Here is a 24885-nt window from a genome sequence, read left to right as displayed (position 1 = left end):
TGATAAGGAGATGTCTCTTAAATTGTTTCATATTTACTTAGAAACTAGCTGTTATGTAATAGTTAAATATTTTATTTGGATATTATAAATTGATTATTTAATAATATTTTCTAAAAATAACTAATTTCTATAATATAATTTGTGAGAGTTTGACTTATTCAAAATACATTTGGTTAAAAACTTACTGTTAGGAATTATAACCAAATATATTCCGAATAAGTCAAACCCTAACAAATTATATTATATAAATTAATTATTTTTAGATAATTCATCCATGTTATTTATTCCTTCATATCAATTGATTTATCACCTTGTTCTTAGGATGAACCACATTAGTTGGTTCGAAACGTAGACCAAATTCTAACAATGTGATTAATCCGGAAGACTAATATCTAATTTATAATTAATTGATATGAAATTTATTTACAGTTAATTCGAGGGGGTTTCATACGCCAATGTGGTGGTGGGTCCCTTGTCCCACAAACAAAGGTCTCATACACCAAAGTGGTGGTAGGTCCCTTGTCCCATAAACTAGAGAGTCTCATACATCAATATGGTAATAATAATAATAATCTAACACCATGTATACACTCTAAACAAGAATGTGTAGATAATAAACAATGTGATTTTAAATGGTAATATTTCAACTTTATCCCTTTTTATCCCTTTTCATTTTTATAATTAATCAATAATTTATTTATATCAACTATAATTCCCACTTGGTCTTCCATCTTTATATTTCAATTTTTTTTCCTTTGATTTTATAATTATTTACTAATTTTCTTATATTAATTAATTTATAGTTAATCTATATGGAGTAGAGTTTGGTTTAAATTAAAAGAAATTTAAGATTCTAAGAAAAATAAATATATATAAAAGGATGTGTAATTTTTTTAATATTATAAGTTTAATTTAAATAATGTAGAGTATGTATTTTTTATAAATTTTAATAAATAATGGTTACATGAGGTGGATTTTTTGTTCTATAAATAAGAAAATTCTATTTAAGTTTAGTTTGGTGGTGACCTTAAATCTTAGGGGACACTTTGTCCTATCCTATAAACAAGGAAATATTATACAAATTAACTTGAGCGTGACCTTAAATTTAAATTCTAAGGGACACCTTGTCCGTTGGAGGCATGGTCTTATAAAGAAGAGAATCTCTCACAAATTTAATTGAGCAATAACCTTAAATCCCATTGGTAGATCTTTGATCCACTGTAATAAAGCTCAAAAAGTAGGCTCACCACCCTCATAAATTCTGGACTTTTACTCAGCTGAAAAAGTAAGCTCACCGCCCTGGACTTTTGCTAAATCATTTGTATATTTAAATTAAAGAATTCACCAAAATTACTCCAACCCATTCTGGGCAATTTCTTCGTATGACCGCCTTACCAATTAGTGCTCGCTAGCTGATCCAACAGTGAAGGTGTTCTGAACTTGGATAAGAATGCGAGGACCAAAACGTCTCTGCGGGGATTCTAATCACCGGCGCAACAGAGAAGATCGTAACTTAACGGGAAGTGAATCCAGGGGAAGAAGAGATGAGGCTGAAAGCCTGAGAGAAGCTGCGAACTTATCCGCAATGAGAGGATTAAGAGAGGATCAAGTACTCGGAATGAGGGCTAGGCGAAGCTGTTCGGATCCCAACAACAGTGAAGATCAAAATTTTCGAGGAGTGAGAGGTGGGCGAAGCGGAAGAAATCCCAACAACAGAGCAGATCAGACGTTATTAGCGAGTATTGCTGGGCAATGCTGTTGGAATCCGAACAGAGAAGATCAGAAATTAGGGTTTAGGGCTCGGCACAGCGGTCGGAATGAAAGCATCAATGTAGTTGCAAAGGTGGAAAAAGTACATCCCAACAACAGAGAAGATCAGAAATTAGGGTTTAGGGCTCGGCACAACCGTCGGAATGAAAGCATCAAAGTAGTCCCAGAGGTGGAAGAAGTACATCCCAACGACAGAGAAGATCATAAATTAGGGTTTACGGCTCCGCACAACCGTCAGAATGAAAGCATCAAAGTAGTTGCAGAGGTGGAAGAAGTACAGACTGATGTGGTGCGATTGCATGAGGAAGTAGTAGTAGTTGCAGAGGTGGAAGAAGTACAGACTGAGGTGGTGCAATTGCACGAGGAAGAAGTAGTTGCAGAGGTGGAAGAAGTACAGACTGAGGTGGTGCGATTGCAGGAGGAAGAAGAGCAGATTAAATACAGAGAATGGGAGGTGCCGCCCCTAATTTGGTGAAAATAAGCCGAGTGAAAATTTGTGGAACCCTCTCCAGTCGAAATTTGGGCATAATATTTTACTCATTTATTCATTTGAATTGGGAACTTTCACAATTATTTTTAACTGTCTGGTGGTGCGATGGCATGAGGAAGAAGAGCAGATGAAATACAGAGAATGGGAGGTGTGGTAAAAATAAGCCGAGCAGAAAATTCATGGAAATCTCTGCAATCGAAATTTGGGCACAATATTTTATTTTTTATTCTGGCCATTTGATGTAGAATAAAGAGCCCACAGGGTATTTTGTTAAGCTATTTAACAGTGAAAAGGTTATGAGTTGAAAATTTGTTAGTTAAAATTTAGTTATGCCAAGCATAACTAAATTTAGTTATGCCAAGCATAAAAATTGTTAAGGTTGTGTGTTCAAAATTTGTTAGTTAAAATTTAGTTATGCCAAGCATAAAATTTGTTAGCAAAAATTTCTTATTTGATGTAGAATAAAGAGCCCAAAAGAGCCCATAGGATATATTTAGTTATGCCAAGCCTAAAATTTGTATTTAGTTATGCCAAGCATAAAATTTGTTAGCAAAAATTTCTTATTTGATGTAGAATAAAGAGCCCATAGGATATAGGGTATTTTGTTAAGCTATTTAACAGCGAAAAGGTTATGTGTTCAAAATTTATTAGTTAAAATTTAGTTACGTTAAAGGATAAAATTTGTCAGTACAAATCTCTTTATATTAAAGAGAAGAGTGATAAGGTGTTTTGTTAAAATATTTTAGGGTGGAAAAGACTAATTTAAAATTTGTGAGTAAAAATTTAACTATGTCAAAAATTAATATAACCTTAAAAAACTTAAATGCTTTCTTAGTAATTTTAATACAAATTAAACCTACAAATAAAATAAACACTTTGGGAACAAAATAAAAATTACAGTACTTTCTACTTCTGTATCCATGAAAATTATGTAGAACTAAGGTCGCTATCATTGTACAAATTTAGGGTTTAAATACCTTTCTTAATTTACATATCTCCATCGTCTCTTTGAAAATAGAACGTTTATTCATAGATATACAGAGCAAATTTAGGGTTTAAATTTACATATCTCCATTGATATTGTCTCTCTGAAAATAGAACGTTTATGTCTCTTTGAAAATAGAACGTTTATTCAGAGATATACAGTGCTTGTTTATGTCTCTTTGAAAATAGAACGTTTATTCAGAGATATACAGTGCTTTAGAGAATATGTATTCATAAATTTTGAGAGCTTTGTGTATAGTTTTTTTTTGAATTTTTATTTTTTCAAATATTTGCATATTGTCCCGTGGGAAATAAAAGTATATGTTATATGATTTATCATATTATATTATAAGAAATATTTTTTTAAGTGTATTTGGTGTTTTTTTATAGTTTTTTTTGGTAATTATGTTAATAAAAAGATAATGAAAATGTAATCTCTTTTGAATATTTTAGAATATTCATAATAGTGTACACAAATCAAAAAGTGATAATTTCTCTCCAAAATAGTTATGCTATTTTTGCTTTTTTAATTAACTTCATTAATTAAGAAAAATGTCATATGAACAATTAACATATAAAGTGGGTTATTATCTTTTGGGCATATGGTATTGGTAAATCATGATATTGTAACAAATCTTATTGACAAATTAATAATGTCCATGGTAAGGTGGAGTAAATATCCTTGGTTAAGAATCTTGTTCCATGTTATATATATAACATGGAACAAGATTCTTAACTATGGACCACTTTACTATGGAGATTATATATATAAAACAAAAATACTAATAATGAAATTTCCTATGAAGAGCAGCTTTATGAAGTATTTTGTAAATAATGAAATTAAAGATTCAAATTCTCTCTAGATCAAACCAACAAAGAAAACTTTTCAAAATTTAAAAATATTAATGTAAAATTGGGTATATTCTGAAATAATATTCTTAGAATTTTAATCTAATTCTCAATAATTATTAAATGGTTTGGCAAAATTTATTTTCCAAGCATTCTGGAATAATTTTTAATGGTAGTCACAACTCAAAAATTAAGATTTATCTTAAAAATAATTATGCCAATTTTTAATCTTTTAATTAAATAATTAATTAAAAAATGATCATATGAAGTTATATTATTTTGACATGTGGTATAATTAACCCATGGTATTATAAAGTGAATCTTCATAATTAAAAATCTTATTACATATTTTTTAAATATATATATGTTAGATCTCATATATTTATTCTTTTTATAAATAATAATAATAGTCTAACGGGCGTCCTAGCGGGATATCAAGACTGTTGATTATGTTTTATTGGAGCCCCTAGCGGGATATCAAGACTGTTGCGTATGTTTTATTGGAGTAGGAAAAGGGATATTGCAAACATTGGATTGGTGGTTGTTGTTTCATCTCTATAGCATGCCTCGCAGTAAGTAGGTCGTGATATCTATACAATTTGACAAGGACTCGTAGACCACTCGAAGGATGAGCTATACTCGTAGCAGTTGATCTGGCTACGTACCCATTCGCCTTCAACTGATGATTTAGCCTTCCACGCACCGGTGAAGTGCTACAACAAAAAAACAAAAAGTAACATAGCCCCTCTCGAGTATAAAAAATAAAAAATGCTCCCATAATGAAATCCCTTCAATTTCCTTTTGGCACAAAACATGGTCTTTCTCAGAGGATTTGTGGGGGCAGTTCATGGGATTGTGTTTGTCTCCAAAATCAGTGGACTAGTGACTGGTTGATTGGGAGGAGGTGCAATCCTATGTTGTTGGAAGGAGTTTTTTCATATTTTTTTTCAAACCAAGAGTTTTTTCATATTTTTTTTTCAAACTAAAGAAGAGAAAGGTTCTAAATTCAAAGAATGGGCCATATTTCTTTGGAACAAGAGGATTGTATTTAAATCAGTTTGGGTTAAACTCACATGATTACCAATCTCATGCTGGAGCACTGATTTTCTCAAAGTGATAACTAACTCATTAGGGAGATACATTGATAGATTAGAGACAACAACTCAAATATATGATTGTGCAAGGATGTGTTGAAGTTGACTTGGAAAAGTGGTTTCTAGCTAAGATCAGGTTGGACAATGGATATTGAAAGCATCTTCAATAGTTGGACTATGAGTAGTTTCCATTTAAATACTAATGTGGGCAATTTTCTAGATATTTCAAGCAAGGGAGTTAAAAAAAGGAGACTCAAGAGTAGTAGAAGGAATCATGGAAAACCCATAAACTGAAAGTGGGGGAAATGAACAATGCTAAAAATAGAATAATGCAAACAGCTTCAAATCCTTCTCTTCACTAGAAAAAACTACAGAGGATGAGGATATTGAGACACCAAAAGAGGATGTGCAAGCAGAAGGAAAAATCCCAACCAAGAAACAAAAGGAAAAATATGTCTCTAAGGATCATAAAGTGGGTTGGACAATATGCGAGATAATGAACCAAATCTGCAATAATTATTAAAAGAAACACCTAAAAAAACCCTAGCATAAGTGGTTAAGGTGGTCTCAAGTGTTATAAGAGTCACTAGATCAAAATCTCAATCACAGGAAGACTAAGAAATAGAGGAGGATGATGAAGAAGAGCAAGGGAAATGAAAGGTTGACAAAAAAATAGGAAAATAAGCTCGGCATATTGCTAGTCCAAACTTGCTTTCTCTAAGGGCTACAATCCAAATGAACAAGGAAAAAACAAAAGTGTAGAGAAGGACAGGTAATTCTGTCCTCAACATTGGTAAATAATGAAAGTGGCCTCTTGGAACAGTAAAGGTTCATGAAAGAGAAGAAAAGTGTTAGTTATGCATGATTTAATAAAAGAAATTAAACTCTCTATTTTATGTGTCCAAGAGATGAACTAGAAGAAAAAGACATGTTATAAGTAGTACATAAAATATGGAATAAAGGAATTGAAGTCACTAAGAGTGCTAGAGTGGGTTATGGGGATTTTTGTACTATGATCAAAGGTCAATTTGAGACTTGTAGAAATAATGATAAAAGATATTGTTATATTGATAGTGTTGAAACAAAAAAATGTTGTGGAGGAGTTAAGGATATATAATTTATACTCACCAACAATATACAAAGAGAAAAAGAAATTTTGGTCACAATTGAAAAGTTTGAGAATAGCCTCAGATTTCCAAAGAAGCATTGTAGTGGGAGACTTTAATACCACTTTGAGGATTTCAGAGAAAAAAGGTTGAAGTATAATTAAAGATTCATCGAGAGAAAAAATGGAGGACCTTATGTTGGAATGGGATCTAGTGGATGTGAAACCCACTTCCTTAAAATACTCCTCCAAAAATAAAATATATGGAATTAATTTTATAGAAATCCATTTAGATCATTTTCTAGTTCACAATGAGTGGTATTTAGAAGGTAAACAAATCTATTCAGATATCCTACCTCATAGTGAGTCAGACCATAATCCAAATTTTCTAGAAATAAAATAAGGGGAAAATTTACCTCCCATACCTTTTAGATTCAATCTAGTTGTGCTACAAGAGGAAGAGGTTTCAGGGTTCATTCAAAGAATTTGGGGATCATTATTGAGGGTTATTGGGCTTATATCTAGAAAGAAAAATTAAAAATAGAAAGCTTACTAAGAGTAATTAAAATTATCATACATGAACCCCACCCTGAGGAAAAAGGAAATACAAAACTAATTGGAACATTTAAAAAAAAATGGAAGGGTTAGACATATTACAAGAACTTTATAACAAGGAAAGAAAATTGAGCCAATAATTATACATACAAAATAGGCATGATGAGGAGTGGAGAAATTTTTTTCATAAAGAAGCTAAGATTGGGAATTGGATCAATAATCTCAAAGAAATTACAACTACCACACCGAAAAAAAAAACCTCCTTTCAAGAAATTAAATAAGCATCCTTGGAACATTTTAAAGACCACAACTCCTATTCTAAGAAGACGAAGTCAAAGTTTAAAGGAGGAGAAAGGGTCTCGAGAAATTGGAGGGTTGAAGGGCAAGGCCGACCTTGGTTTAGGGCCTAGTCTAAGGCTAATAAAGGAGATATGACCATGCTATTGTAACCCTTGAAGGAAGTCGAGTACCTCACCCTATGTGAATAGAAGATACAAGGGAAAGATAAGGGTTTCCATGAGTTAGAACAAAACCAAAATAAAATCTCATATTATGCCTACATTAGCCCAAGAAAGAGATGCAAAACCTCAGGAGAAACTTCAACAAGGACCAAAGGTTTATGGCCCATTTTGTGTTGAAAAGAGGCTTATTTTTCTTAGGTAGATATTTTGTGTGTGATCCATGCCCTAAAGGGGCTCTATCTAGGCTAAGATAAGGTGAATAAGCCACCACTAATTTTTTTTAATGTCTAGCTTTATTATGTGCAAAGGGAGGAGGGTTGAGCCCTAGAAACAGGCACAACAAGCCTCATATTTTCCTATTGTGGAGGACCTAAGGACGTAAGGTCCAACACTAGGAGAGACTAAAATTGGCATCAAAATTGGAATGGAGGCATTGAAGGACTTAAGGTAGAGAGAAGGTTGTGGGACAACGTGTAGGGATGAAATGTTGGAGAAGAAGGGTTTCTAAGATGTATTTTTGAATTTTTTTCATGAATGTGGATTGAATAATTGTTTGGAAGGTTAATCATACAATTATCTTGAGGAAAAAGACAGTTGTGAGAAGTTGAGTTGATTTGGCCCTGATATATGCAAGGTATTTGAAAGAGTAAATACATTGTGAGTAGTTTATTAGATAGAGACATTAAAGGAGAAATTTATCTATATATTGGAGGAAAAGGATAAGTAGATACATCAAATACAAGTGGACATAAAGGGATGTTTACACAAGCAAGTAATTCATGTATTTTGTTCTTAACATAATGAACAGATTTAGGATCTAATGGATTCGATCTCAAGCCCTAACTTATATACAATGTATACTGGTTTTACTAGTGATATCAAGGGACATGATCCATGGTACGGGAGCTCCATTATTCTTTTATTAACAGGATAATAAAAAAATCAAGGTTAGGGATCATTATATCTATGCAATTAATTGATTTCATGGTTTTAGATTTCCATTATGAAAAGTGCTTGTAAGTTGGGGGTTCCTAATGTGTTTGTGTGTTTGATTTGGAGGAGGGTCAATCCATAGAAAGAGACCTCACAATCCCCATACTTGTTTGTTGTGGAGGGTTGAAGGGCCTTAGAAGGTTGCACAGGTGCTCTGTGGTAAATTTGAGCCCTACTGGAGGTCGAAATTGACCTCAAACTTCAAACAAGGGCATCGAAGGAGTTAGGAAGAGAGAGAAGGTTGTGGGACAATGTGTAGGGATGACATGTTGGAGAAGAAGGGTTTATGAGATGTATTTCTTACTTTTTTTCATGAATGGTGGATTGAATAGCTAGTTGGAAGGTTGATCATACAATGATCTTGAAGGACAAAGACCATTATGAGGAGATGAGTTGATTTGGAGCTGCTATATGCAAGGTATTTGAAGTAGTAAATACATTATGAGTAGTTGATTGGACAAAGACATTAAAGGAGTAGTTTATCTTTGTATTGAAAAAGCAGATAGAAATGTTTGGTTACATAAGCAAGTACGTCATGTATTTTGTTGATGTGATGGGAAGATTCAGGATCTAATAGATCTGACCTCCAGCCCTATTTTTTATACTATGTACACTAGTTGTACTAGTGATCTGAAGGGTCATGATCCATGTTATGGGTGCCCCATGATTATTTTAGTAATGGAATAATAAAAAAATAGAGGTTTGTGATCAATATATCTATGTACTTAATTGATTTAATTGTTGTAGACTTATGTTATGCAAATTTCTTGTAAGTTTGGAATTCGTAGTGTGTTTATGTGCTTGGTTCGACATATACCAGACCTACGGCCCATGGAAAATAAACATATTATATATTATTATGGAAAACGCATTAAGCAGAAGATTGGAAATTGAAAGGAGGGAAGGTCCTATAGAGGGTATCCACATATTTAGAAATTTTAAGGCTTTGAACCATTCTCAATTCGGAGATGATACCTTAATGATGGTGTGGGCTTCAAGAATCATAGAAAAATATCTAAAGTTGTGTTGGATATCTTTCTAAAATGTTTACGAGAAGACATAAATAAACAAAATATCCAAATTTATGGTTGGAACTACAATGATCATTTGCTTAAAGAAATATCTACCATTTTATACTTTCCTTACTTAGAAAAATAATGTTATATCTTTTGTACTCCAATAGTAGTTGGTACCACCCCTATGAAATATTGGAACACTATTCTTTTGAAAATTTATAAGAAGTTAAAGATATGGGGATCAAGATGGCTAGTCTAATAGGGAGAGTCATTCTCATAAAAAAGATATTTCAAAGCTTTTAATATTCCAATGTTCAAATCAATTGGCTCCAACTGGAATTGGAAATCAAATAGGGAGATTGATAAGAATTTTTTTATGCCAAGGGGGGAAGAAAACAATAAAAAGTTGCATATGGTTAGCTAGAATGTGATAAGAGAGCCAAAATAAAGTGGGAGATCATAGATGCGTGATCCTTTCTAGATGAATCTTTCTCCATGAGAAAAAAACGTATGGAGGTTGATAACAGAATAAAAATATTGGTGGAAGGAAACTCTAATCCAAAAATAATTCAATAGGTCTATTTTAAACAATGTGGAAAATTTAAAGTGGAACCAAAATGGTTCACCCATATGGAAATTGGAAGTTGTGCAAGACAACGACTGTCTTATTATAGACAGTATAGGGTGGAGAGTGGGGAATGGGAAGAATATTAATCTAGCTCAATTTGAAAACAAAATGGGGAAACAATGCTCTCTTCCAACCATCTCCAAGGAATTCAAAATTAGTTAAGATGGAGGGAAAATAAAATGCTCCATGATTTTCTTATAAGGGAAAAGGACTGTGGGATACTGAAAAGATGGGACATTCCCATTGTTCTCTTAGAGCTCAATAAACAGAAAATAACTTTCCTTAAAGTGCTAAGACGTCTAGATCCCACTATTGACCACAAGGAAGATTGTAGATAATGGAAAGATATCAAGATTAGATATTTGATAAAGAAAGGTTACAAAACTCTTCTCTGGAATGAAATTCTCCCAACAGTCTAAAAAATTTGGATGGAGGTTTGGAATTCATATGGTATTCCTAAAGTGAATTTATTTTTTTGCTAACTCTTTATGGGAGAATTTTAACTGTTGATCATTTAAGGAAAAGAGGAATATATAGTCCTAAATGTTGTGTTCTATTCTGGTAATTAGAGGAATATTATAGACTTCTATTTTTCTAATTTGAGTATGGAAATTATCTTTTGAACAAGTCTAAACAATTAATAAAATTCTTGATAGTTGGAGGAAAATGTTGCAAGGATATAAAAAAATATTTTTGAGCACCCTTGAATCTAAAACTCTTGGAAAGTGTTTTTAGGCAGCCCTCCCAAAGTATCTATGCTAGAAAATATGGATAGCTAGGAATAAGGCCATTTTGGAACAAAAAGAAACAACTCCCATGAAGTAGCCACTTAGGTAGGATGGTTACTTTTGGAAGCTTTATCAATCAAGGGAATCTAAGATCCCCAAGGAAAAAAAGAGACTGATAAAGAGAAAATGTGGCTTAGAAAACTAAAAAAGAAGCAAAGATTAATGTCAACTCTCTCTAGGAAACATAAAACGGGTAGTAGGCCGAAGCTCCCTTTGGATTCTAATAATTTTGAAGGTTGGAAGAAAAATTATAAAAATATGATCCTCTTTTTCGTTGGCTCATCCAAAGGAAATCCAAGGGTGGCAAGAGAAAAAGGGTTTATGGTTTTCCTTGAATAGGTAAAAGAATTAAGATACAGGTGGAATATAGAGATCATTACAAACAATAAGTCCAAATAGTTAACATTATGGATAGGACTCATTCTGATGCATAAAGGAAACTATAAAAATGTAACGATAATTGGGATCTCTGAAATAAATGTAGGAAATCTTAAAATGAGGCAAAATAAAAAAAAAGATAAATAGGGAAACTAATTCAATGAATTTTCTCCCTATTCCAACTCTTTTATACTATGAAATTCTACCAAGTTCTAATGAGTAAAAATACTAAGGAAGATATATCATCAAATCTCGGAGTTAATTTAGAATATGGAGAAATTAAGGTTCAACAAAGGAATAGTTTGAGAAAGGAAGACCTAATTGATGAAGTTTTAGAAGGTGGACAACAGGAGAAAAATGGAACTAGGATCAATATGGAGGAGAAGCAACAGGGAGTCAGGAAACCAACGATGACCAAGCTTAAGGATTCATGTTGCAAGAGATACGATGAGGGGCTTCTTAGTTTAAACAATTCCTTATGAAATGTTTTTTGTATTCTTATATTACATGTATTTTGTAAAACTTACACTAGGAATATAGCAATGAGGGATGATGATAGGTCTTAGAGCATTATAAGAATACTTCTACAAGCCCAAATTTGTATATTATTCATATACAAGTTTTTCAATTTTATACTCTTTATCTGATCTATGGATCAATATTTTATATAAATAGAAAACAACCATTACTGTTAATAGTAATAATAATTATAATAGTTTAAAATAAGGTTATAATTATTATAATAATAATAGCTTAAAATAAAGTTATAATTTAGTTGTCCGCTTGTGGTAGAAAAATTGGAAAAACCATGTTGGCTAGCCCTTGTGTAAAGAAGTGATCGAAAGTTCCATCCCCCGAGATATGTATCACCAAATTAATAAAAAAAATGAATAAATTATTTAATTTAGTTAATTTTTATGATATTTTAAAATTTTAGTAATGTGAAATAATTCATAAGGTAATTGTTTTGATTCCTATGAGTGTTTATGACCCATTTAATTTATACCGCTACATTAGTAATTATTGATGACTAAATTAAAATTTTAAAAGTTATACTCTAAAATAGACACATCTATCTAGATAATGAGGTCTCATTTTTTAATACATTTTTATATCATATTTATTATTATTATAGACACATCTATCTAGATAATGAAGTCTCATTTTTTAATACTTTTTTATATCATATTTATTATTATGATTATGATTAGTTGTGGCCAATATGTATATTTTTCAATTACATTTAAATTGAGCCACTTCAACTTTTAATATAATTTGATTTTAAATATCTTTACCTAAATGGTCATATACAACAACTTTTTTTGTGTGAATATATATCATTATATTTCATTTAAAAATCATTGATTACATAGAAATTGGTGGCTCAAGCATAGCCATAAACATTTTATGTGAGAATAAAATCCTCAAAAAGTAAACCCTAAGGAAAAATAATAGTCCACTCGATAGTTCCCATGTATACTAAAGAATTACAATACTTCAAGCAGTGAAACAAAATCTTGTTGACAAACTAGAATTAGAGAAGACACATTCAACCACGCATCTAGACTTCAAAATAAAGTACCAATAGTCTTCGATTAATATCCCCATGAAACTTAAATAGCCCCAATTAACATCCCCATGATGAAACTTAAATAGCCCATGTTGCAAAAATTTTGATGCAGTACAATACCCACTAATCAAACACCATGAAGACAACTTCATAGCAATCCAAAACCAACCCAAGGCATTGCTTCTTACCATCTAAAAACATATAAACACCATCTTATGACATTCCAAAAGATCGAAAATACAAATCCATTACCACTATGAAAACCAATGGTACCTGTTATCACGAGTTAATCAATTTCGGAGGAGATCGAATCAGGGGATTGCACACTATCTGTTGGCGTACCTGTGAGATCTCTCAACCCAAAATCATTAAAAAAAAGGGTATCCACCCTCACCAAATGAGGTTCAACATTACCCAAAGAGAAACGCAAATTATGTAACATCCTTTTGACATCCTCCAAAGCTGAAAAAACACTCTATGTTTCTACCTGCTTAGCCTTATAAGGAGACATATAAAGGTAGTGGCTTATTGATTTAGAGCCAATGAACCCAAATGGGCAGGTGTGATCCAAGCAATGAACCGGATGCAAATGGGTCACTTACGGCCGAGTGCCTTCAGTGTGCAATGTTACAGATCGGTGTAATCGTATCCACTTATTCCCAAGAGAAATGGACAGGTGCGATACAAACCATGAGCCGGATGTAAGCAAGTCATGTTAGCTACCAAGTGTGGTCAGTGTGCAATGTTACAAATTGCTGCTACCTTATGAACAAGGTTGTGGTGTTCCGGTACGAATAAATTGTTTTGTTTATTTACGTTTGGATTGTTGAGGACCACCATCTGACTACCTTCTTGGTACTATTTGAGGTGTTTTGTCTTCAAATAGTTTTAAGTCATAGGTTTCTAGTCTTTATTATTTTCACTTTGGGTTGGGCTTTTTAGAGCTACAAACTTTATAGCTTTATGGGACTCTTTATCATTAGTTTATTGATATAGCCTATGAAATTCTTGTAGGTTTTATTCTTATGGGCTTATTATTATTATTATAAGGAAAACCATTCTAAGGCAGGTGTTCTACATTTATCTTTGTTTCTGTGAAAATGAAATCCAAATTTATATTCATTTCGTTAACATTTTCTTTTATTTTGAAAATATTATTCTTATTATGTTAATATTGAACCCTTACATTACATTCATTTGTAGTTGGGTATCTTTCACAACTATTTTTGATTTCCGCTCTAGCTTATGCCATTAGGGTCTTTTAAGGTTTGAGTATAGGCCGAGATATTATCTATAAATTATAACCCAATCTAATTTTGAATTTTTTACTACATGAGGCTCTCATGGAGGGATATAAATGGAATTTTATTCTATTAAAAGGATGTGGCTATGAACATAGACACTATCTGATGGATGAAAATAAACCAATCAAATTTCTATTTTTTCAATGTTTTCTTTACTGTGGGTAATTCTTTTCTCTCCTACTAGGTTAATTTCTTGAAGACCTGTCCTATAAAGTCAATAAATAAATTTAAGGCCACCTCTCTTAAAATATGCTGGTTGTTATGAAAATAAAATATCGTTACTAAATTAGGACACTTAAAGTAGGTTTGAGGCACTCTAAAAGCGTGCATAAATTAGGTGGAGTTGATAAATTGAGCTCAAGGTGGAGACACCCGATATATTCCCTTAAATGACTCCTTGTGCAAATTGGTGCCTTGTCAAATAATCATTTCTCATATCCTCTAGGTATTTTTGAATATTAAACTGAGAAATATAGATATTTTCCAGAATCATGGTTTAGGTCATTTCAAGCAACTCTCTATATTAAACTTGATTGAAAAGAAAATCCACTCACATAATAAAGTAGAAAAGACTTATTTTATGGGTAAACTAACCATGAGTTCAACATGTGAGTATGGTTAGTTGTAACTATGGTGCGAAGCCTTTCAATTTTCACAAATTGTGAAAATGTGGAATTTCTTTGGAGTATTTATATATGGTTGACTGAGGTAGAAAATAGTCTGGGCTAGTCCCATAATACCCAACTCCTTGAAGAAAGACCTTGGATAGATTGGGACATACATTTACTCCATTCTTATATTTTCATGTGTTGTATAATGAAGTTTCCCAAAATATTCTTCCCCCCTCTTTTCCTGAGGCTCAATACAAGGAGTGGTCTAAAACCATCCGTGACTATCCCTGTTAAATACTCTAGAACTTGAAAAGAAGTTCTATGCAAAGACCTATCTAGGGTCATAGTTGATTAATATCTTCATTCCCAAAATGCTCTACATGGAAGGAAAACTATCTAGAACCTGAAATACAAGTTTATGTAAATTAATATCTAGGGTGATGTTTATTTCAAAGAAGAGGTGTCATGGAAATAATCAAGGAAAGTCTACTAGATAAATTACTAGCCATACATATAAATAAATAAATAAAAATTCTATGTTCGTGTTCCTATAATGATTTATTTCATGAGAATCCAAATTATAACCATTTCCTTTTGTTATAGGGATTTAGTGCTTCATGAGTTAGGGTGGTAGGTCATCAACTAGATCAAACACTATTTAAAAGAAGCATCTAGAAAATGTTTAATTACATTGTTCTTAGTTTTTAATAAATGTATTTGTGGTCAAGATGTGTTTGCTTTCCAGCCTTAAGAGAGAGTGATAGAGCATATACCTTACATGTGTAATAAATTCACGGTAGAGAATTTCATTGAAAGATAATATTTCCAATTACTATTAGCTTTTAGGATTTTGGGAAAATATCACCTTTCAAACTCTATGTAAGAGAGGTGAATCTCAATGTAATTCTCCAAAGTAGTTTCACGATATAATAATGTATTAATGTGTGTAATCCTTGGTCTGTACTAAGTGATGTGGCTCCACCTTATTTAGGATTTGATACTTGTGTAATCTAAGCTCATGTAAAAAATATCTCTTGCCAAGAGGTAGATGTGGAAAAATTTGTTGCAAAAGAATATTGATTGCTTACAAAGAGAAACTAAAATAAAAAGATTTTCGTTACACAACCTAGAGTTAAACCCTCCATTGGTGAAGTTGTCCTCAATTTACCCATAAAGCCAAGAGCATGCCATTATAGCACTTCTAAACATGGCTACTCATGAAATGAATAAAAACTTGAATGTCCATCTAGGAATTGTTTGCCCACCCTATTATATAGGTGATAAAACATGGCAATATCTAGGTAGGGGAAAATTCTAAAACAATCTTGTTTAACCTGTATGTTGTCTGCAATAAATGAGAAGAAGGTAAAAACTGGAGCTTTAAGAGCTATCCCGACATTGATTGATCTACTACATGATGGAAAAATAAGAAGGGAAATGGACAATACAAATTTCTTTAATTTACCCATGTGGCATTTAATTTATGCTTTTTTCTTGTAAGAATGCTATATTTTTCTTTATGATTTCAAGGTGGATTTGGGCACCCTTCAATTGCAATACATTAGCAACATTCCTCTTATTGTGAGCAGTGATTGAGCATATGAGCATGACAAGAAAACGAAGGTTAAATTGATTTCCAATTACATTTTGATCAAATTACAAGGATTCTACAAGAATAAGACCCAAGTTATGATGCTCATAATATTGTGTTTAATATGATTTGTGTGTACAATTGATACTTATTTGATGTTGAATTTCATATATAAGTTTTAGGTTGTTCTTTTTATGCTATTGATAAGACTAGGGTCATTGCATTGAATTTCATAAAATTATGAATTATAAATTCATATCTATGTTCTAGAATGGAATCTATTGAGAATCCATAGGTTGAAGAGAATGAGTATCTAAAAGAGAGGGAGAGACACTAGGTTAATTAGGGTTTTGGATCTCTATTATGTGAACAACAATAATAAGTACAAAAAATCAAGTACCCTCATAAGAGATGATACCAACCTTGTTCTCACTGTGATGGAACCTCCCTTAAGCTTGTAGTGCTGAATTGTCCAAGACATGAGTGAAATTATTCCAATGAAGATGCCTTTAGGTAATATGCCATGTGGCACCATGTGGAGTCCACGTGGATGACGTGAGGCATGATTAAACAACCTTGCAAAATGAAGATGAAAACCCTAGGATGACATAACTTTTGACCTCAAAATTTGAATAGAGAAGTGAAACGTTTTTAGACCCCATTCTCATAACCACATAATGAGAGTCGAGTCAACCTTGTATCCACCTCCTTGGGCTTAAATGGAAAGGGGGTGTGTTACATCCCACTACTTTATCTGATATCATAGACACAAGAAAAAACATACAAAGATAATGCTTTCCTCTGTGGAAGGAAGATTATCTTAATAAATAAACTCAATTCAAAAACATGATCCATCTTTCGAGATCATAAACAAGATATTGGAAGGAAAATAATTTATATTCATATTAGTATAAGAATTACAAGGCACAATATACCTTAGTAACAATGTGATCTCATCTCCAATCCTCAACACTATCATTCCCTCGACTTAAAATAACACTAGGCTCATCCCACATGTAAGATAAGTTAAGGCACAATTTTACGAGCATCACTCATCTATTCTCTCTTTCTCCTTTACCTTTCCACTTGAAAGGGTCTCATTATGTGCTTTTCTAAAACTGAGGAGGATGTATCTAGACATAAAGTGGGGAAAGGCTATAACAATGAACTCTCTAGTGTAGTATCCAAAATAGTTTATAGATCAAATATTAGTAACAATAATACATTTTAGAAATCTATGATGACCTAAAATGTTAGGGTCCCAACCTAACCCCCTTATTTATGTCATGGGATCACGTCATAGTCATGAGTCAATAAAGCCCATATTAATATTTGTAAGTGGTTAACCCGCAATTAATGACGGGACCACAGTTAGTTGCAAATGGGCCGTAGTATTAGATAGATGGTATTAATAAAACCCACGGTATTGGCCCGTGGTATTGCATGTATGAGTCATATATAAAGGATAGAGACTCCCTGCGAGGAGCATTGTGTCTTATTTTGTAGTCGAGCTCTGCTCTATTGGAGGTTTCCCCCTCGAAGAGGCAAGTGAACATTACTCTCTGAATAATAAAATCATTGCTATTTTGTGTTCTGGGTATCTTTTCTTAGCATATTCTGTATTTGGGTATCATTTTGCAGGTTAAGAGCATAACAAGTGGTATGAGAGCACTTTCCAGGGCCGGTGGGACCTCCAATTCTTAGCAAAAAAAAAATCGGCTAGAGACGTGTTCCAGCGTCTTTAAACCGCGGGATCTGTCGTTGAGCGCATAAACCTGCGGATTTGGGGAGGCATGCACACAGGAAATGTAAGAGGTGGTCACGTCTGTTGGACTCCCTTGTAACCCCTGTGGGTACCCCTTCAAGTAGTAGCGCATTAGACAGAACCCTGCACGGACTGTCTTCCACGTACCCTCTGGGTATATCGGAAGCACCCTAGGCTCCTTTGAAACCTCGCCATAGATAAACCGTCGGCCGTCTTGTGGCTACAGTACACCGAGAACAGCACTTGGAGAGATTACTCGCCCGTACGATAGGGAAGTCGGGTTGTACGGCTAAGGGTACGGTTGATCCTCCTTAGTTAGAGCCCTGAAACATTGGGCCGAGTACTACTGCCAGACCCTTATGTATATTGCGATCTGTAGCACCTGACACTCCTCACGACCATGGTTTCCTTTTCTATCGGGGGATCACACATCATCTATTCTCGATCCACAGGTGCAAAGAGGTGCAGCAGCAGCAGACATTAGATCCATCAGATCCGCCGCAGCAGTTTTTCCGCCATTCAGATCTCTCAGACCCACTAGATCGGAGTTGTTGTGAAGGTTTCCTATATCGGGGTATACTTTTCGCAGGACTTTTGGCAGCATTGACATTTTGAGGATTTGGCGACTGCAGTATTGATCAAGAAGGAGTAAAACTCCGTTAGGAGTTTTCAAAAAAAAAAGGAGTCTGAGATATTCTGGGGCGCTTATTGGTGATCTATCCCATTAGAATCAGGACGACGAGCTGAGCAAGGTGGTACCATTCAATTTATTAGTCAAATTTTTTCGGCGGTCCCAATTTTTCATCAGGTTGGTGTATGGTAGAGACTAGAGCTCAAGCGATGGCAAATGAAAGGATGGATAAACTGGAAGACTCCGTGCAATCCTTCCAATGTGAGTTTCAAGGACTAAGTATCCAGATACAGCAATTACTTCCGAAGGGCAAGGAGAAAGCCCACGAGGAGGAGTATAATAGAAATGAATACAATGAGGGTGAGTCTAGCCACTCTCCTCACATCTGGCACACCCATCCACCACCCAGTCAGCGACCTCCCAAGTTGGATATGCATAAATTTGACGGTTCTCACCCGTCCGCATGGCTAGCACAAATGGAGCAGTATTTCAAATTGAATCATATCCCAGATGATGCGACTAAGCTTATGTTGGGGAGCATGTACTTGGACAATGAACGGTGGCAATGGTGGGAATGGCATCAGCATTGAAATGGACCTTTTAGGACTTGGACCCAATTTACCAAAGCTCTTCGAGATCGCTTTGAACAGGAAGAATCTTTTTTGGGTCGTCTCACTAAGCTCTGACAGACTGGTACAGTGGATGAATATATTACTGCTTTTGAAGCCTTAGCCTTCCGCACTTGGGGTCTCACAGATGAGTTCTACACGGAATGTTTTATCAGTGGTCTTAAAGAAGCCATCAAAGCTCAAGTTCTACTTCACCACCCTCCCACGTGGACGGAGGCTTGCCAGGTAGCTCGTAAGGTGGAACGTGCATTAGCAGCCCAATACAGTCACCCAAATTTCCCCGCTAAAGGTCGTCCCCCACAGGCTCACAACACGACTCAAACACTTAAGGTCCAAAAGGTGTCACCTGCGGAAATGGCCGAAATAAGGAAGCAAGGACTATGTTACTACTGTGATGAAAAATACTCCCCAGGTCATAAATGCAAGGAGCCCTATTTTTTTCAAATAGATGCCACTGACTACAGCTCAACAGAGGAAGATCCACCACTTGAGGAACATGAGGCGCTAGAAGAAGACAACGCAAAGGAGAATGTCTCTGACGAACCAGTTATTTCGCTGCATGCGTTGGCAGGGATTTCTTCCCCTCAAACTCTCAAAATCCGGGGTTTTCTTAAACATCGCCCAGTAGTAGTCTTGATTGATAGTGGAAGTACCCATAATTTCATCCATCAAAAAATTGCAGAAGCAGCGCATTGTTTTGTACGAGCAGTTTCTAACTTCCAAGTCCAAATTGCGGATGGGGGCACAATGAAATGTGAAGGCCGCTGTGAAAATGTCAAACTTCAAATGGGGGATTATCAGTTGAAAACCCACATGTTTTCCATACACATGGGGGGTTGCGACATTGTCCTCGACGCTGAATGGCTCCGCACTCTTGGGCCAATCACAATGGATTTCTAGGAGTTATATATGAGTTTTAAGCATAACAACTCCACACATACCCTCCGTGGACTCCAGGCGGGAGCCCCCTCTATCATCAGCTCGCATAGGATGGAAAAATTGTTAAAAAAGGGCCATCATGGAGTGGTAGCTCAATTTAATTCCATCCAGGTAGTCGAAACCATGTCTCTGCCAATTCATCCTGAGATGCAACAGATTTTAAATAACCATCGGACGGTCTTTGACAAGCCTCATGATCTTCCACCCTCGCGAGGGGAACATGATCATAGCATCACCTTGGTTCCAGGGGCCCAACCCCCAAATGTGCGGCCATATAGATATCTGTTCACCCAAAAGAATGAAATAGAAAAAATCATCAAGGAACTATTGGAAGCAGGTGTCATTCATCCCAGCATTAGTCCTTATTCATCCCTAGTGGTCATGGTGCTCAAGAAAGATGGGGAGTGGCGGATGTGTCGCGAATTCAGGGCCCTCAATAAGTTGACAGTCAAAGATAAATTTCCCATCCCGGTGGTTGACGATTTGCTGGACGAACTCAATGGGGCTCAATTCTTCACTAAGTTGGATCTTCACTCAGGCTACCACCAAATTCGCATGAAGGAAGTCGACATTCCCAAGATGGCTTTCAGAACTCATGAAGGTCATTATGAGTTCCTGGTCATTCCATTTGGTCTCTGTAATGCCCCCTCTACTTTTCAGAGCCTTATGAATCACATTCTCAAACCATATCTCAGAAAATTTGTCCTTGTCTTCTTCGATGACATCCTCATCTATAGTGGCACTTGGGCTGCACATCTTCAGCATGTAGATCTACTCTTGCAACTGCTCCGCAAGCATAAATTATTTGTCAAGATGTCCAAGTGTTCATTTGGCATGGAAGAAGTTGAGTATTTGGGCCACATTGTGGGGCATGAAGGTGTCAAGGTGGACCCCAAAAAGATCCAGGAAATGCAAGAATGGCCTCAACCTAAGACCTTAAAGAGCTTGAGAGGGTTTTTGGGTCTCACAGGCTATTATCGTAAATTTGTCCACAACTATGGCCACATAGCGAAGCCCCTCACTCAACTCCTAAAGAAAAATTCCTTCTTCTGGAATGAGGAAGCACAACAAGCATTTACCACTCTAAAAAACGCCATGTGTTCCACTCCAGTCTTAGCACTACCTGACTTCACCAAATCCTTTGTCATTGAATGTGATGCTTCGGGTACAGGTATTGGGGCGGTCTTAATGTAGGAAGGGCGACCATTGGCCTTCACAAGCCAACAACTCAGTGGGAGGAATCTGGGCCAATCTACCTACGAGAAGGAAATGATGGCCATCTTACATGAAGTTAAGACTTGGTGACCTTACTTATTGGGGCGACGTTTCCAAATCCGCACAGATCATCACAGTCTTAAATATTTTTTGGAGCAACGCCTATCCTCCCCACAACAAAATAAATGGTTAGCCAAAATGTTGGGATATGATTATGAGATCATTTACAAGAAAGGGAAAGACAATAGTGTAGCAGATGCATTATCTCGCCAATTTGAGGAGGAAAGTACTCTGCTCGCAATTTCCCTCCCCATTCCAGACTGGATTGAAGAGGCTCGTAGGGAATGGTTTTCACACCCCGGGCTCTCCCAACTCATTTCTCAATTGCAGGTAGATCCTAATTCCAGCAAGGGCTACTCCTGGCATAATGATATTCTTCGCTACAAGGATAGAGTCGTAATATCACCAACATCCACCCTCAAAAGTCGCATTTTGGCAGAATTGCACTCATCTCCCATTGCAGGACATTCGGGCTTTCAAAAGACGTATGCTCGCACCAGAAGATCATTTTTTTGGACAGGCATGAAAAAGGACATCCTTACTTTCGTAGCAGAATGTGATGTCTGTCAACGCCACAAAGGGGAAACCGTCAACACACCAGGCACATTACAACCATTGCCCATCCTGGCATCAATTTGGACGGAGGTTTCTATGGATTTCATTACAGGTCTTCCAAAGTCAGGGAACAAGTCAGTCATCATGGTGGTTGTGGACCGAGTGTCAAAGTATGCTCATTTCTACGCCCTACCCCACCCGTTTACACCAACTTTGGTTGCTCAATCTTTCATGGATCAGATCTTCAAATTGCATGGCATGCCCACTTCTATTGTGTCCGACCGCGACCCGATCTTCACCAGTAATTTTTGGCAGGAACTCTTCAGAATACAAGGCACTCAACTCAAACTCAGTACTTCATATCATCCGCAAACAGATGGTCAAACCGAAGTCGTCAAAAAATGTCTAGAAACCTACCTTAGGTGTTTCACTTCAGAAAAGCAACACCTTTGGGTACAGTGGTTACCTCTGGCTGAATGGTGGTATAACACCAACTATCATGCCACCACCAAAATGACTCCCTATGAAGCACTATATGGTCAACTTCTGCCTTCCCCTACTTCTTATCTCAAGGGGTGCTCCAAAGTACAAGCAGTGGATCAACTCCTACAACACCGCGCAACCATGCTCGCCCATCTTAGAGAGAATCTTCATCAAGCTCATAACCGCATGAAGCAACAGGCCGACCAGCATCGCCTAGAGCGCCAATTTCAAGAAGGGGATCAGGTCTTTTTGAGGCTGCAACCATATAAGCAAACATCACTCAAGGACAAGGGTTTTCAAAAGCTCTCTCCAAAATTCTACGGACCATACCAAGTACTTCAGCGCATTGGAGAAGTGGCTTACAAGTTGGCTTTGCCACCTACGGCAAAAATCCATCCAGTTTTCCATGTATCGTGCCTCAATAAAGTGATTGGGAACAATTGCCGAGTTCAAACTAGTCTACCTGAATTAGACGAAGAAGGGTCAATCTCGCTTCAACCCGAGCAGGTTCTAGACACACGAGACAAGCACCTGCGCGGCCGCATGATTAAGGAATTCCTCGTCAAATGGAAAGACACATCTCCGGAAGATGCAGCTTGGGAACCAGCCACTATTCTTCAGCAGTTTCCGCAGCTTCAGCCTTGAGGACAAGGCTAGTCTTAAGGGGGAGGGCATGTTAGGGTCTCACCCTAACCCCCTTATTTATGTCATGGGATCACATCATAGTCAAGAGTCAATAAAGCCCATATTAATATTTGTAAGTGGTTAAAAAGCAATTAATGACGGGACCACAGTTAGTTGCAAATGGGCCGTAGTATTAGATAGATGGTATTAATGAAACCCACGGTATTGGCCCGTGGTATTGCATGTATGAGTCATATATAAAGGATAGAGACTCCCTGCGAGGAGCATTGTGTCTTATTTTGTAGTCGAGCTCTGCTCTATTTGAGGTTGCCCCCTCGAAGAGGCAAGTGAACATTACTCTCTGAATAATAAAATCATTGCTATTCTATGTTCTAGGTATCTTTTCTTCGCATATTCTGTATTTGGGTATCATTTTGCAGGTTAAGAGCATAACATAAAATACGAAACTCGACATGGTGCATAGGCCCATGATTTAACATGTAATTTAAGTGTTATATGAATAAATATCCTCAATAATGAAAAAACCAATAATAACCCAATATAATGAAATTAACTTAGTGCATAAACCCATGACTTAACATATTATAACTTAGAAGTCAAAATAAAAATATTACATTGAATAAACCACCTTCTTTTTCTTCAAAAAGAAAAGACCAAGAATCTTTAAATTAATAAAAGGTTGTTTACATATATCAGATTTTTCAAAAAAATCATTGTTTCTAGTGAGTATCCTAAATTTGCTAAATTATATCACATATTCTAGAATGTAATCTGCCTCTAAAAAAAATCTAAACATTAACAAAAAAAAACATAGAATAATCACTCCATCTCAAAGAGTTTGACATATAAACTGAAATGTGACAAAACATTGAATAAACCACCTTTTATTCCTATTGATTGCTCTTACTCAATAAACTATCTACTTATTTACTTTGAGAGTTTATTGAACAATGAGACCGCCTATTTAAGAATACTTATACTTCTTATCCAACGAAGTTCATTTTTATTTAAAATCAACCTTTAATCATTTTTTAATAGAAATCAGATTAGTTTTTGGACTAAATTATATTTATGACAACTCCTCCCTTACGAGAATTTTATTTTTAATCCTTATTTTCCATATAAATTTATAAATATCCATATATTTTTAAACTCATTTTATATACTAAAACCCCATGTAAACTAAATGGTTAGTAAATATCAATAGGCGTCAATAATTACTTCATTATACATCTCACATTGCTAAAATTTAAAAAAGTAAGTAAATTATAGTTTTATTTTAAATTTTATATATATATATATATATATATATATATATATATATATAACCATGGAGATTAAACCTCATTTTATCATGGAGATTTTAAATTTGTATATATATATATATATATATAAAACAAGAATTTGAACCATGGAATTAAATCTCATTTTATCATGGAGATTTTAAATTTGTAAATAGCCTTTGTTACAATATCATGGCTTATCAATACCACATGCCCATAACTCATTTCATATGACACTTGTTCATATGATATTTTTTAATTAATGAATGTAATTAAAAAAAAAAAAAAGAGCATAACTACTTTGGAAATAAATCTCAACCTTTGATTTGTGTATACGAGCATACGGATCCAATTTCTTCACGTGCAAATTTTTTTATGAGCCTGCACTATCTAAATGTTTTTTATAGTTATTCAATTTTTTATTTTAGCGCATGAGCAAACTTTTAACTTTGCAAAAATTATTTAAATTTTTTGTATAGTTATTTTTTTTTAA

This window comes from Pinus tabuliformis, chromosome 3_2 (genome assembly GCF_031772625.1).
Source record: "Pinus tabuliformis cultivar Carrire ecotype Pingquan chromosome 3_2, CPIR1, whole genome shotgun sequence".
In the NCBI taxonomy this organism is placed as follows: Eukaryota; Viridiplantae; Streptophyta; class Pinopsida; order Pinales; family Pinaceae; genus Pinus; species Pinus tabuliformis.
This window is presented reverse-complemented; position numbering follows the sequence as displayed.